Source organism: Dasypus novemcinctus, chromosome 6, assembly GCF_030445035.2.
Source record: "Dasypus novemcinctus isolate mDasNov1 chromosome 6, mDasNov1.1.hap2, whole genome shotgun sequence".
Taxonomy (NCBI): domain Eukaryota; kingdom Metazoa; phylum Chordata; class Mammalia; order Cingulata; family Dasypodidae; genus Dasypus; species Dasypus novemcinctus.
The window spans coordinates 7,335,131-7,349,324 of NC_080678.1; the positions used below are offsets into that span (position 1 = coordinate 7,335,131).

Genomic DNA, 14,194 nt, shown 5'->3' on the forward strand with positions numbered 1-14,194 from the left:
AATTGAGGCAAATCAGTGGATGAGCAAAGCTGGGGCAAGCAGCAGTGCTTGGGGACACATTCCCTCTGACATGAAAGTCCCACAGAAACTGCAGCGCTGGCCGTGGTGGAGTCTAGTCCCGAGAGGCCTTTTACCTGTCCAAGCCCCCTGCGGTGGCGAGGACGTCACCCTGCTCCCACGGTCCCTGCGCCCTGGCGTTCTGGAGGCTCCAAGGGCAGGGGAGTGGGCCGTGGGCTCGGCTGTCCATCACACTCTTCAGTATCTTCAAGCTGACCTCGAGGCCCCTCTGCCCCCCCGTCCAGTTCTGCTCCTTCTGGGTGTCCTTCCACCCCTCTCCCCTGCACCCGGGAGGACCCGCCCCACTCCACACAGCACAGGTCTCTGCAGAGACTCCCACTTCCAGTGTGGTCGCCTGGGGGGGGGCGGTAGGGGCGCCCCATGCCCTGCTCCAGGCCCCGCCCTGCAGACCCCGCTCGCACCACTGTCCTCTGGGAGCCCCGCCTTGTCCCTTGGGGAGAAAGCAACGCGAGGCAGGGCGCACGGGCGGGCTGCGGGCCCGTTCGCGGTGCTGTCGTATCGTGGGCTTGAAACACTCTACAGTGAATGGTGACGCCGGCGAGGGTGAAAACGTCTCCCCTGGATGGTCAAGCACAGGCCACCGAGGCGTGGGCACTCGCAGGGACCGTGCGGCTGTGTGGCCAGGGACAAAAGGGGGCCGCTCCTCTGGCGGTGGGGGCCTCAGGCAGGACCCCAGGCCCTGGGCCTGGAGAGGGGACCGCGGCCTCGAGCCAGGCTGTGGGACCTGCCAGAGTGGACGCTGAGCCCACAGAACCGTCCAGCCCCCCAGCCCGTCCGGGGCTAACAGCTTTCTCACGAAGGGACGTCCTGAGGTCATGGCAGTCCCAGAGCTCAGGCCAGGACGGGCTTCCTGGGTCAGCAGCTGGGCCTCTCACTGGCTCCATGACCACACGTCTCTGAGCCTCGGTTTCCTCACCACAGTAGGGGTGTGACATGGGGACCCCTCAATCAAGAGCCCCCTGGAGCACAGGTCGGCGGAGTCCATGCCAGGTGCGGGGGTCTGCACACCTCCCGTGGGGGGGGCGGTACCTGCCACCTTGGCAGCGGGGAGGGCGAAGGAGACGGGCAGGTGAAGGTGCCGTGTGAGCGGGAGGGGCTCGGCCCACGGGAGTCGTGCTGGCTGTTGGGATCAGCCGTCTCCGCCTGGGCGCCTCGTGAGCCGGGGCCCGCGGTCGGCCTCTTCCCTCCTTGGCCTTTCGGGGGGGCAGCCCTCAGCCTCTGACGGCAGGTTTGCCCCCGGGGGCCTCTGCCCTCAGGGTGGGAGACTTGGTCCCTTATCCCCCACCCTCCTCCAAGGTTGTTCTCTGTCACCAAGACACCTGCTCTTGGGCTTCTTAGCTTTGTGACAGGCGAATAAGTGTTAAAAACAAACATAGGGGAAGCCAAGGAAATTGCTATTGGACCCAGACCTCCTACCAATCCATTCTCGACCAAAAAAAAAAGAAAGAAAACTCTACCCAAGTCTCTGACTGGCCCATGAACTGCACGTGCTTTCCATCCAAAGAAGTTAAGGATAAGAGAACTGAACTATGATTTGAGCTACTACTCAAGAGACAGAGTCGGCAGTTTAAATCCAGCCACATTAATTGCCTGCTTAAAAAGAAAATCAATGTTCTCTGGAAGAATTAAGGAAAATCTATAATCTCCACAACATGACGTTCCCAATATCCAGGACACAACACAAAATTGCTTGGCTTATGAAGAACCTGGAAAATGTGACCTGTCTCAAGAGAAAAGTTGGTCAATGGAGAACAATCCGGAGATGAACAAGATGTTGGAATTAGAAGACAAGTATTTTAAAGACGGTATTATAAATCTATTCAACAAAGTAAAAGAAAATAGGCTGGCAGTGAAAGAAAAGAAAGCTCAGCTACAAAAAATAAGAACCCATCCAATGGATGTGTCATGATGATGGGAACGAGTGTTGTTGGGGGGGCGGAGAGGGGGGGGTGGGGGGGTGGGGTTGAATGGGACCTCACATATATATTTTTAATGTAATATTATTACAAAGTCAATAAAAAATAAAAAAATTAAAAAAATAAAAATAAAAAAAATAAAACAAAGCAAAAACGAAAAAAAAAAAAAAAAATAAGAACCAAATGGAAATTCTAGAACTGAAAAAAAATACAAGGATCTGAAATTCAGAATTCGCAGAATTGGCTTCATAGCAGAATGGAGATAACAGCTGAGTCGGTAAACTTAAACATAGATGAATATCAGTTATCCAATCTGAAGAAGAGAGAAAAAAAAGATTGAAGAAAAATGGGCAGAGTTATTGAAACCTGTGGATCAATATCAAAAGGTCTAAAGTTTAGATCACCACCACCACCTTCACCAGCCTCTCCTTCCTGCCTCTAGCTGCCAACCTCCTCAGGACTTGTTCCAACAATCTGTGAAAACCTGGTAGATTACTGTGAAGTTCTAGGTGTGCAGAGACAGGACTTACCAAGGATATTAAAAAGGCAGTTTGGTGCCATGTCAGTTGACCCTACTTTGGAGTTTGTGTTCTTGAGTGTGATGGAGTTGGACTCAGATATGACCTTTCTACACGTGCCTCTTCTGTTACTTTTACCAGACCTGTGGTTGGCACTGGGGTTGGTATATACTCAGGAGACCTGAATCCCTGGATTGTTCATGTGACAGGCGGGCCCTGAGCCTCAGCAGACCTGCAACACCTACCCTCTGGTTTATTGGACTTACCCCACTCAGCTAACAGGGAGGTGAAGAAGGTCAACCACCACACCAGGAAGCCAAGAGTGCCTACAACTGCAAGTAGGAGAATTGCATCCAGCATCCATGTGGAATCTAAGCCCCTTCTTGATATAGAAGGGGAGTGGACATCACCATCCCAGGGTCCACAGGCTGGAGGAATGGAGTATGGATTAGAGTGGACTTACTGATATTCTACTATGGAACTATTGTGATTAGTAATGGAAGAAATTGTAGCACTGATGTGGAGAAAGTGGCCATGGTAGCTGCTGAGTGTAGGGAGAGGGAAGAAGAGATATGATGTGGGGGCATTTTCAGGACTTGGAGTTGTCCTGGGTGGCATTGGAGGGACAGATGCTGGACATTGTATGTCCTGCCATGGCCCACTGGGTGGACTGGGGGAGAGTGTAAACTACAATGTAAACCACTATCCATGTGGTGCAGCAGTGCTCCAAAATGTAGTCACCAAATGCAATGAATGTGCCATGATGATGAAAGAGGTTGTTAATGTGGGAGGAGTGGGGTGAGGTGGGGTGGGGGGTATACAGGGACCTCATACTTTTTGAATGTAACGTTAAAAAAAAAATAAAGAAGGGAAAAAAAGGCATATCATAAATTGACACCGAAGTGGCACCCTGATAAAAATACTGAGACTAAAGAAGAAGCAGATGGAACATTCAAACAAGTAGTTGAGGTAGATGAGGTATTACCAGATGCTAAAAAAGGGAACATCTATGACAAGTACGGCAAAGAAGGATCACACGGAGGCGATGGGGGTGGAAGTCATTTCTGCAGTCCATTGGAGTTTGACTTTACATTCCGCAATCCAGATGATGTCCTCAGGGAGTTTTTTGGTGGAAGGGACCCATTTTCATATGATTTCTTCAAAGACCCATTTGGGACATTTTTTTTGGAAATCAAAGAGGCCTCTGTGGAACCAGAAGCAAGGGCATGAGATCAATTTTCTCTGCCTTCAGTGTGGGTCCATCTCTTGGAGTGGATTTTCTCTTTCAATACAGGATTTACTTCATTTGGTTCACTGGGGCACAGGGGCCTTACTTCATTTTCTTCGACATTTGTTGGTGGTAATAGGATGGGCAACTTCAAATCTATATCAACTTCTACTGAAATAGTTAATGGCAGAACAATTACAACAAAGAAAATTATTGATAATGGCCAAGAATGAATAGAAGTTTAAGAAGATGGCCAGGCAAAGTCCTTAATAAATGGTAAGGAGCAGCTGCTACTCTTGGATAACAAGTCAACACACTCATTCAACAGAAATGTTAAACTTAACAAGCACCATTTGAGGATTAACTGGAACATTATTTTGGAAGAGTTCAAATGAACTCTACTTTCACTATAACTGTACCTAAAATTTTTATGAATAGCTCATCGGAGCATTTATTTTTCATAGATTTTTGAGTTTATTGCTAGGACCACATTAATAGGACCTTTTTTTTGTCTTAAAAATTGTAAATATCTGTATACACTTTATCACTTTGCAAAGTGATTTGTAATTCTCTAGTAGTGCTAAGACAAAATTGTACACTAACATCAGCTTGGATCTTGCTCTTTCCATTTTGTTTCAAATGTGAGCCAACTATTTTTAGTTTGTTGTGAAGTTAGCATTGCCAGGATGAAGCTTCTACAAAAATAACTTCATTTTTTGTCAATATATAATAGCAAAATATATTAATACATTAATAGTGATACATTTCTGGTTTAATATAAATTAAGGATGTGTGCATGAATGCTGGTAACTTAGTAAGTTTTGACAAGTGTTTAAATATGTAATGTTAAGCTTACGTTTATAAAAAGTAAAGCTGGTTAACAGGGTCTTTGCCATTTGCGTAAGAAAAAGAAAGTAAATACTAATATGTTTGGCACAAAAAAAAAGATCTAAAATTTATGTAACTTGATTCTCAGAAGGAGAGAAAATGGAGCAGAAAATGTATTCAAAGATAAAATGGCCAAAATATTTCCTAAATTTGGTGAAATGTATGCATTTAGAGATTCAGGAAGGTTGGTGAACTACAAACAGGATAAATACAAAGAAACCATAGCGATGCATTTGTCTTAGTGTGCTGAAGGCTGCCAAGGCACTATACCAGAAATGCAGTGGCTTTCACAATGGGGATTTATTAATCTTAAAAGCTTGCAGTTTCAAGGCCAAGAAAAATGTCCAAATCAAGGCTTCAGCAGGAGATGTGTTCTCCCTGAGCTGCAGCTGTGGGTGATCAAGCACAATGGCAGCTTCATCTCTCCTTCCTTGTTGCTTTTAGCTTTTGGCTTCAATGGATCCTCTCAACTTCTGTGTCCCATTGATTTCTGCTTTGGCTCCCAGGGCCTTCTCTCTCAGCTTCTGGGAATTTCTCTGTTTCTGTGGCAAGAGGACCAAGATCCACCCTGGGCTATGCTCCACTGAAGCAATTCAATCAAATCGCCCTCAACTGAATCCAATCCAATCAAAGGGTATCATATCCATAAGAATGGACCAATTTAAGAACATAATTTTCTGGGGTCCACAAAAGACTTAAATTACCACAACATCAAAATCAAACTGTTGTGAACTAAAAGAAAGAAGAAATATTGAAAGCAGCCAGAAAACAAACAAACGAAAAACTGCACATTATATAAAAGAAATATGAGTACACATTATATAAAAAGGAATATGAGTTGAATAATTGCTGCCGTCTCATCAGAAACTTTGGAGTCCAGAATGCAGTGGAATAGCATCTCTAAAGTTCTGAAAGAAAAATCTGACAACTAGAACTCTATAATAAAAAATAAAGGCAAAATGAAGATATTTACATATAAAATAAAACTAAGATAATTTGTTGCCATTTATAAGAAATACTAAAGGACATTATTTGGAGGGAAATGATAGCACTTAGATATTCAGATGTTAGGGAAAATATGAAGAGTATCAAACCTTGGATATATGTGGCAAATGTAAAAGACTGCTTAACAATATTAATTTCTTTAAAATACATAAGACTATTTAAAGCAACAATTAAAACCTTGTCTTTTGGGGATAATGAAATATTATTATCTTTAAAAAAATTTTTTTAAATTTATTTTTAAAAGATACATTTTAAAAAGTTTATTTTTTTATTAAATTGCCTTTTTTTAAAGGTACATAGATCACAAAAAATGTTATGTTAAAAAATACATGAGGTTCCCACATACCCCACACCCCACCCATCCACTCCTTCCACACCAACAACCTCTTTTGTCATTGTGGCACATTCATTGCATTTGGTGAATACATTTTGGAGCACTGCTGTACCACATGGATTATAGTTTACATTGTAGTTTACATTCTCCCCCAGTCCATGGGTTATGGCAGGATATATAATGTCCAGCATCTGTCCCTGCAATATCATTTAGGACAACTCCAATTCTTGAAAATGCCCCCACATCTCATCTCTTCTTTCCTCTCCCTGCCCTCAGCAACTACCGTGGCTACATTCTCCAGATCAATACTACAGTTTCTTCCGTTACTAGTCACAATAGTTCTATAGTAGAATACCAGTAAGTTCATTCTTACCCATATTTTATTCCTCATCCTATGGACCCTGGGTTGGTGATGTCCACTCCACCTCAATATTTAAAAGATACATAGATCATACGAAATGTTACATTAAAAAATATAGGAGGTTCCCATATGCCCCACTCCCCACACCCCCCACTTTTCCTCCATCAACAACTTCTTTCAATAGTGTTGTACATTCATTGCATTTGATGAATGAAGGTAATATTTATGACAACTCTCACATAAAGGACTCAAGAGGCATGAATGAACCTGAACAGTTTTAAGAGTTTACATTTTATGTACAGTGGTACAATATTAACTCTAACTAGACTGTGAAAAGTTATGGGTGTTTAATTCAATCCCTAACCAACTCGTAAAAATGTAATGTATAGAGGTGTAGCTAAAACACAATAGATTAATTTAAATGAAATTTTAACAATTTCAAATAATTCTAAAGAAGGTAGAAAAGGAGGAACAGAGGGGCATAAAATGGAAGGAACAAACAGAAAACAAATAAATTAGTATACCTAAATACAGCCATATCAACAATTACATTAAATGTTAACAGATTAAGCATCCCAGTTAAAAGGCAGTGATTATCAGAATAGATTTCATAAAGCAATACCCAGACATAATAGTTGTACTTTAAATATAAAAATTAAAATATGTTGCAAGTAAATAGAAGGGGGAAGATGCAACTAGTAAGCTTAAGAAAGCTAAAGTGGCTACATCAATATCAGACAAAATAATTTCAAGACAGAGTACTAAGAAAGATAAAGAGGGACACTTCTTTTTTTTTTTTTTTTTTTTAATTTTTTTATTTTTTATTGACTTTGTAATAATATTACATTAAAAATATATATGTGAGGTCCCATTCAACCCCACCCCCCCACCCCCCCCTCTCCCCCCCCCCCCCCAACAACACTCGTTCCCATCATCATGACACATCCATTGGATTTGGTAAGTACATCTTTGGGCACCTCTGCACCTCATATACATTGGTTCACATCATGGCCCATACTCTCCTCTATTCCATCATGTAGGCCCTGTGAGGATTTACAATGTCCGGTGATTACCTCTGAAGCACCATCCAGGGCAGCTCCATGGAGGGACACTTCTTAATGATAAAAGAGTCAGTGCATTACAGCAACGTCTGTGACTCCACTGGCATGGAGACACTGCCTCACATGTTTGAGCTGGATCTGTCCCCTGTGCACTCCATCATCAGCAAGATGGTCATTAACAAGGAGTTGATGGCCTCCCTGGAACAGCTGGCACAGACATTGGTGATTCACCACGCAAAGCCCACTGCCCAGCAGAACTGGGCTATGCAAGTGGCCAAGAAACTGGGCAGCTTGGTGGAGAATAATGAGCAGGTATGTGACCATAAGCAGCGTACATATGATGGCTACTTCTGAAGCCAGAAGGATGGTGACCGCAAAAATGAGGGCTACAGGCACTAAGGTAGCCACTGCCGGTACCAATCTCAGGTTTCAGGTGAGACATCCTACTGATCTTTCCACTGCGGTGCCCACGGCCTTGACCACTCCACCTTTAAGTCCATGCCCTGGTTGTTAAAGGTCTTTTCAGAGCTTTAAAAAAAAAAAGTCATTTCCCTAGGAAGACATAACAATTATAAATGTGTATACACCTAATAAAAGAGTTTCAAAATATATAAATCAAACATTGACAGAATCAAAAGAAGAAATACATAATTCCACAATCATAGTTAGAGATTTTCACAGCCCTCTTTGTGTTAGCCAAAGGGGTGCTGATGAAAAGTGCCAGAAGTCTGCTGGCTTTTATAAAGGGTATTTATTTGGAGTAGAAGCTCACAGTTAGAAGGCCCCAAAGAGTCCAAGTCAAGGTTACTTCCTCACCAAAGTCTACCTCCACATGTTGGAGCAAGATGGTGGGCAACCCGTCTGTGAGGGCTCAGCCTTCCTCTTCCTCTTCAGGCTCAGTGGGCCCAGCTTCTCCCAATCTCAGCTTAAGCTGGAGGGCTCGTTTCTTTCTGGGCCTTCTCAGCTGCTCAGGGTTCTGGTCTCTTCCCCTGCAAACTAATAGGGGAATGGCTCAGCTCTCCTGGGAGCCCCAGGACCAAAACTGACAAAGTTCTCTCTTTCTTCTGTGTATCTTCTTCTGTGTATCTTCTTGAGTGAGTGTCCATTTATATAGCCCACTAAGGGGGCTGGGACTCAACCTTGGGTTATGCCCTACTGACATGGTAGAATCAAAGCCCTTATCTTGATTTAATCAAGTAAACATAAAAGCTGTGAATTTAATACAATCAAAGGGTATCGTGCCCAGAGGAACAGATCAGTTTACAAACATAATCTTTTTTTTAATTCAAAAATAAGCTCAAATTGCCACATTCTCCCAACAGTTAATAGAATAGAGAAAAGATTGGCTAAAATATAGGTGATATGTAAACATTTTCGTGGTATTTGAGACTTTTATGGATCCCAGAAAATCCTGTTCTCAGGGCTAATCCACTCCTGTGGGTGTGAACCTGTCGTAGGTGGGACCGTCTTTATTAGGAGACTTAGTAGGACCTGACCCAAGGCGGGTCTTCCTCCTCTTACTGGAGTCCTTTATAAACAGAATGAATCCACAGAAGACAGAGAAAAAGCCACAGGAGCAGAGAGAGAAAGTCCAGAGAGCAAAGGGCTGACCAGACCCAGCAGAGAGGAAGCCGGAAGCTGAAGCAACAGAACCCGGAAGCGGAGGGAAAGCCTGACGATGCTGCACGTGTGGGTCCTCAGGAGGAAGCACCGCCTGATGCTGCCTGGATTTGGACACTTCCGTGGCCCCGTAAATCCCACTGTAAAAGCCAACCCATTTCTGGCATATGGCTTTCAGCAGTCTTTAGCAAAAAAAACAATTATCAATTACCTTGACCTAATTGATATTTACACTATACCCTACAACGTTAGAACACACATTCTCTCTTTTTTTTACAAAGGACTATAAAAAATCACTTATTTTTTTCTATGATCTATGCATCTTTAAAAAAATACTATGGAAAACAAAACCCATCAAAGACTCCAGTTTCAGTTGGATAAAGAGGTTAACAATCAAGAAAGAAAATAAATACTAGAGTCAATGAGAAAAACAAAAAAACAGTTATTGTCTTAACCCTGAGTAAATGATAAGTTCTAAATTTTCCCAGAAGAGGAAGAACAAATAAAGACTCAGGTTGAAACCTCAGAAATCCTAAGACAATGATCAGGCCCAGGGATTCAAATGTCAGCACTACACATGCACTCTCTACCTTCTTACTCCTTTACTTTTTAAAAGGAAGCTCTGCAGTGGGAGTCAGGGCTGGTGGAAGTGGGGCATCTTTTGAAAAGTCCTGGTGCTTCTTGATATGCAGCCATGTATCTCAGGGGCTGGATGAATCTGGTGGAAAAACCATGCTGGGGTAGGTGTCCTGTTGCAGTGCAGCACCTGCCTCTCCTGAGGCTGACTTACTTCCTCTAGGTTATGGGACCTGGGCCCCAAAAAGCACACTGGAATCGGACACATTCTCTTTTGAGTGTGCATGGTATGTTGCCCAAGACAGAATCACCACCTGCTGGGCCCCACAGCAAGAAATAATAAATTTAAAGAATAGAAGTAATGCAGAAAATGTTATCTAACCAAAATGGAATTAATGTAGAAACCAATAACAATAAAATATCCAGGAAAACCCCAATCTTAGGAGAATAATGGCCTCCCTAATCCCTAGAATCTGTGAATCTGTCACCTTCCATGGCCAAGGGGAATTAAGTTTGCTAATTGCTGGCCTTAAACTAGGGTGACTATTGTGGATTATCTGGGTGGGCCTGATGCAGTAACCAGTAGAAGACAGAGGTGCAAGAAGAGGTCCGACCTTTGCTAGCCTTGAAGATGAAGGTGGAGTCATGAGACAAAGAATCCTCTAGAGGCTGGAAAAGGCCACAGAACATCCCTGGAGCATCTGGAAGTGTAGCCCTGCCAGCATGGGGACCGTTGGACCCATGTCAGACTTTGCACCCACAGAATTGTAAAATAATAGAATTTGTTGTATAAAGCCAGTAAGTCGGCAGTAATTTCTATTGCAATAAAAAACTAATATAGGGAAGTGGATGTGACTCAAGTGATAAGGTCTCTGCCTACCATATTGGAGGACTCAGGTTCAATCCCTGGGGCCTCCTGGTGAAAAAGAAGAGAAAGCGTGCCTGCGCGGTGAGCCAGTGCCCGTGCTAGTGCCTGCGTAGTGAGCTGAGTGCCTGCGCGGTGAGCCAGTGCCCGTGCTAGTGCCTGCGTAGTGAGCTGAGTGCCTGCGCGGTGAGCCAGTGCCCGTGCTAGTGCCTGCGTAGTGAGCTGAGTGCCTGCGCGGTGAGCCAGTGCCCGTGCTAGTGCCTGCGTAGTGAGCTGAGTGCCTGCGCGGTGAGCCAGTGCCCGTGCTAGTGCCTGCGTAGTGAGCTGAGTGCCTGCGCGGTGAGCCAGTGCCCGTGCTAGTGCCTGCGTAGTGAGCTGAGTGCCTGCGCGGTGAGCCAGTGCCCGTGCTAGTGCCTGCGTAGTGAGCTGAGTGCCTGCGTGGTGAGCCAGTGCCCATGTGGCGAGCCGAGTGTCCACACAGCAAGCCAAGTGCCCACGCAGTGAGCCAGTGCCTGCTCAAATGAGTCACACAGCAAGATGATGACTCAAAAGAGAGACTAACAGGAGAGTCAAGGTGAAGTGCAGCAGAGACCAGGAACTGAGGTGGCGCAACTGACAGGGAACCTCTCTCCACCTCAGAGGTCCCGGGATCGAATCCCAGTGGATCCTAGAGGAGAGAGATGAGAAGAGAAGACAAAAAGAGAAATAGATACAGAAGATCACACAGAGAATGGACACAGCAAAAACAGCCTGGGGTGGGGGTGGAAAGGAAAATAAAAATAAGTGACCTTAAAAAAAAAAAACCTCAGCTTCCATGCACTGAGGCTGTAGAAATAATTAGACGTCACTGAAATAAAAATTAAGGAGGTTAGAAGAGGTGGGGGGCTATTTTGGTTTCTGCTTGCTCCTGTCTTCCCAGGCCTGGCGGTGGGATTTGGACGCCGATGTCCATACTCTGCGGAGCTGCCTGGGCAAGCAGGCCCCACTTCCAGGGTGGCCACCTACTGACCTGTTTGAGCTGGAAGCCGGTGCTGAGCCTGGCAGCTCGGCCCAGGGCAGGGGAGCCAGCCCAGAGCCCCAGCTGGCAGGAGGGGCCCGCGATCAGACCTCGGGTCCCCGGCTCATCCTGCCCCAGGCGAGGCCCCTGATGTGCAGTCTCCTCCGGCCTTCCCAGCAGCCCTGACCCTGAAGCTGGCCCTCTCCTCGGGCGCCAGCCCAGGCCCTGGGCACCTGCTTTGCCCAGGAGCTCAGCACTTGCAAGGACCGCAAACCATTATGCTAAGGAGACTGCCAGAGCCCAGGCAGATCTGCACCCTGGGACCCTCGAGCCCCCAGCCCCTGTCCCTCCCAGGTCGGGCAGAGTCCATGGGTTTCGCCACCCAAGGGAGGAAAGCAAAAGGCAGAACTAGAGGGAAAACTCGCTCCTCGTCGGGAGCTGTTGTTTCTTGTTTTTCATTGACAGGGACCAAGGCCCGGTCGCTCAGGAAAGGGTGGGAAGGCTGGTGGGGCAGGGAGGAGGCTCCCGGCGTGGCTGGCACGGGAAGGCCCTGGGCTGCAGGGGCTGCCGTCCTGAGAGTGCGGCATCCATTCGGGTTCCTCCTGGGCCCAGGAGGTGCTTGGAGCAGGTGGCTGGAGCGGAGGGCCCAGAACCCTCCATCCCGTGGCAGTCGCTGCCAGGGCCGGGGTGAGTGCTCGGCTGGGCGCTCCTGCCTGGGAAGAGAGACGAGCGTTCACCTGATGGTCTACAGCAGGCCTGGGGAGGGAGCAGAGCAGCTGAACCTGGAGAGAATCGGGCCCCGAAAGAGAGATGAGACGTACCCAGTCTACAGCTGATACTGGAAGAAGCTGAGACCATGGAGCCTGACGAGGGAGAGGAAGGCTGGACCCTCACAGATGTCGGCAGCCATCCTGTTCCAACACGTGGCAGCAGACTTTGGTGAGGGAAGTAACTTAGGCTTTATGGCCTGGTAACTATAAGCTTCTACCCCAGATAAATATGCTCTGTAATAGCTGACAGCATTCTTGTACTTAGCATCAGCCCCCCTTGGCTGACTAGTACAGCTGGGGAGGGAGCACTGGGCAGGGCAGGTCCCCAAAGTGGGCAGTGGGGGGAAAGGAGCTGCGCAGCAGGGCTGCAGGCTTCAGCCTGGAAAAGGTGCCCGGGTGTGTCTGGCCTTGATTTTGATCTGGGGAGGTGGGCAGTGGTGCGAGGGCCTCTCCCCTCTGCCTGTCCCTCGGCACCCAGTGACCCCTCAGCAGTCAGGGCTCACGTGCCTGCTCTCGCTGGCTGGAGGCACAGGATGTCACGCTGCAGCCAGCCCCCCGCCTTCCGAAGGGCAAGTGGCTGGAGCAGGGACCCTTGCCGTGGGCTCTGCTCAGCGGTGCTGGACTCTCAGGACCCCTTTCACGGCCAAACAGCCACAGAGCCAGGCCAGCCCGAGGAGGCGAGGAGCCTGGGGACCCCGGCACCCCTGTCCCTGGCAGGACCCCTGGCCCGCCAGGCCCGCCTCTCGTTGGGCCCCACAGCAGTGGCCCGGTGGTTCCACTGCCGATCCCGCGCTCCTCCACGGTGCCTTGATGTGTGCACAGAGCCCTTGGTTGCCTTCGTAAGGCACTGACCTGCTCCGCTGTCCCCGCGGCCAGCCGGCTGGGCAGCTCTGGTCCAGGCTGTCTGCACAGGCTCCCCAGCGCTGGGAGGGGAGCACGTTTCAAATTAGGGGAAACGTCCAGCAGGCGGGAGGCTTTGGAATCCACAGCCTTAGCAACACAATCATGTCTAAGTGCATTGGCAGGAGAGAGGGGACACCTGCCCCGCACGTCCCGTGAACTCGCCTGGCAGGGAGCATTCGGGAGGCACGTGATGTGTTCAAAATCCTTTGGAAAAGAAATTTGAAGAACTCACAGATTGGAAGCCGTAGAAGCCTGAGGAAAGCCCACAGGCGTTCAGGAAGCAGCACCCATCCTACCAGCCGAAGGATGCAGGCGTCTTCCTGGGGGTCCCTCCACCAGGGTGCCGCGCACCAGCCGGCTGGCTCAGGAATGCTGCCCGAGATGCGGACTCAGAAGCCACACGCCGGTAGAGGCGAAAGGCTAGTGCTCACAGCTTTGTGTGTGGCTTAAAAACTGGCCCCAGCACCTCTGCCTGGAAACACAGACTGTAAAACCACTTAAGTCCATCTTGGATTACGGCAGGGTGTCATTCAGTGAATCAATTAAAACATCGAAGTTTCAGGACAAGGAGATACAGCCAGGGAGGCTTGCCCACTCACACTTCCTGCTGACTTGACTCTTGGCTAATGCTTCTGCTTGGGTTGGCTGGTAGAACCTTCCAGAGCCTTTCGTTGCCCTGAAGCAAGGAGCCTGTAATCGATAACACTTAGCGGGGCCCTCCTGTGTGCCAGCCCCACTGCTCCAGCCTTCCTGTGCCATGACCTTTCGCGATGGGCATCAGTCTTCCCACCTGGAGGATGGGACTGGGGCTCGGAGGCACGGCTGCCTGCCCAGGCCAGCCGGCCGGTGTGTGCCCTGCAGGCCGGATGGCCCAGGCTTCCTTGTCCGGGGGGGAGACAACGCGGGAGGAATTCCACTCTAGGACGCACTGGGGCCACGTTAGACAGCCAATGAGGGTGAGTCGTGGCAGCCTTCTTCAACATTCTAATCTCCAACTGGCAACCCTCCCACAAGCGATGCAGAAGGAAAGGAACTTCCAGCCGCTTCTCACGCCCGTCCTTCCCCGAGAGCCTC

General features: G+C 47.9%; 1 pseudogene; it reads left to right on the forward strand.

Moving 5' to 3' along the window:
• Positions 1–1,840: 1,840 nt before the first annotated feature.
• On the forward strand, positions 1,841–11,633 carry LOC131278869 (dnaJ homolog subfamily B member 6-like; annotated as a pseudogene).
• Positions 11,634–14,194: the final 2,561 nt, after the last annotated feature.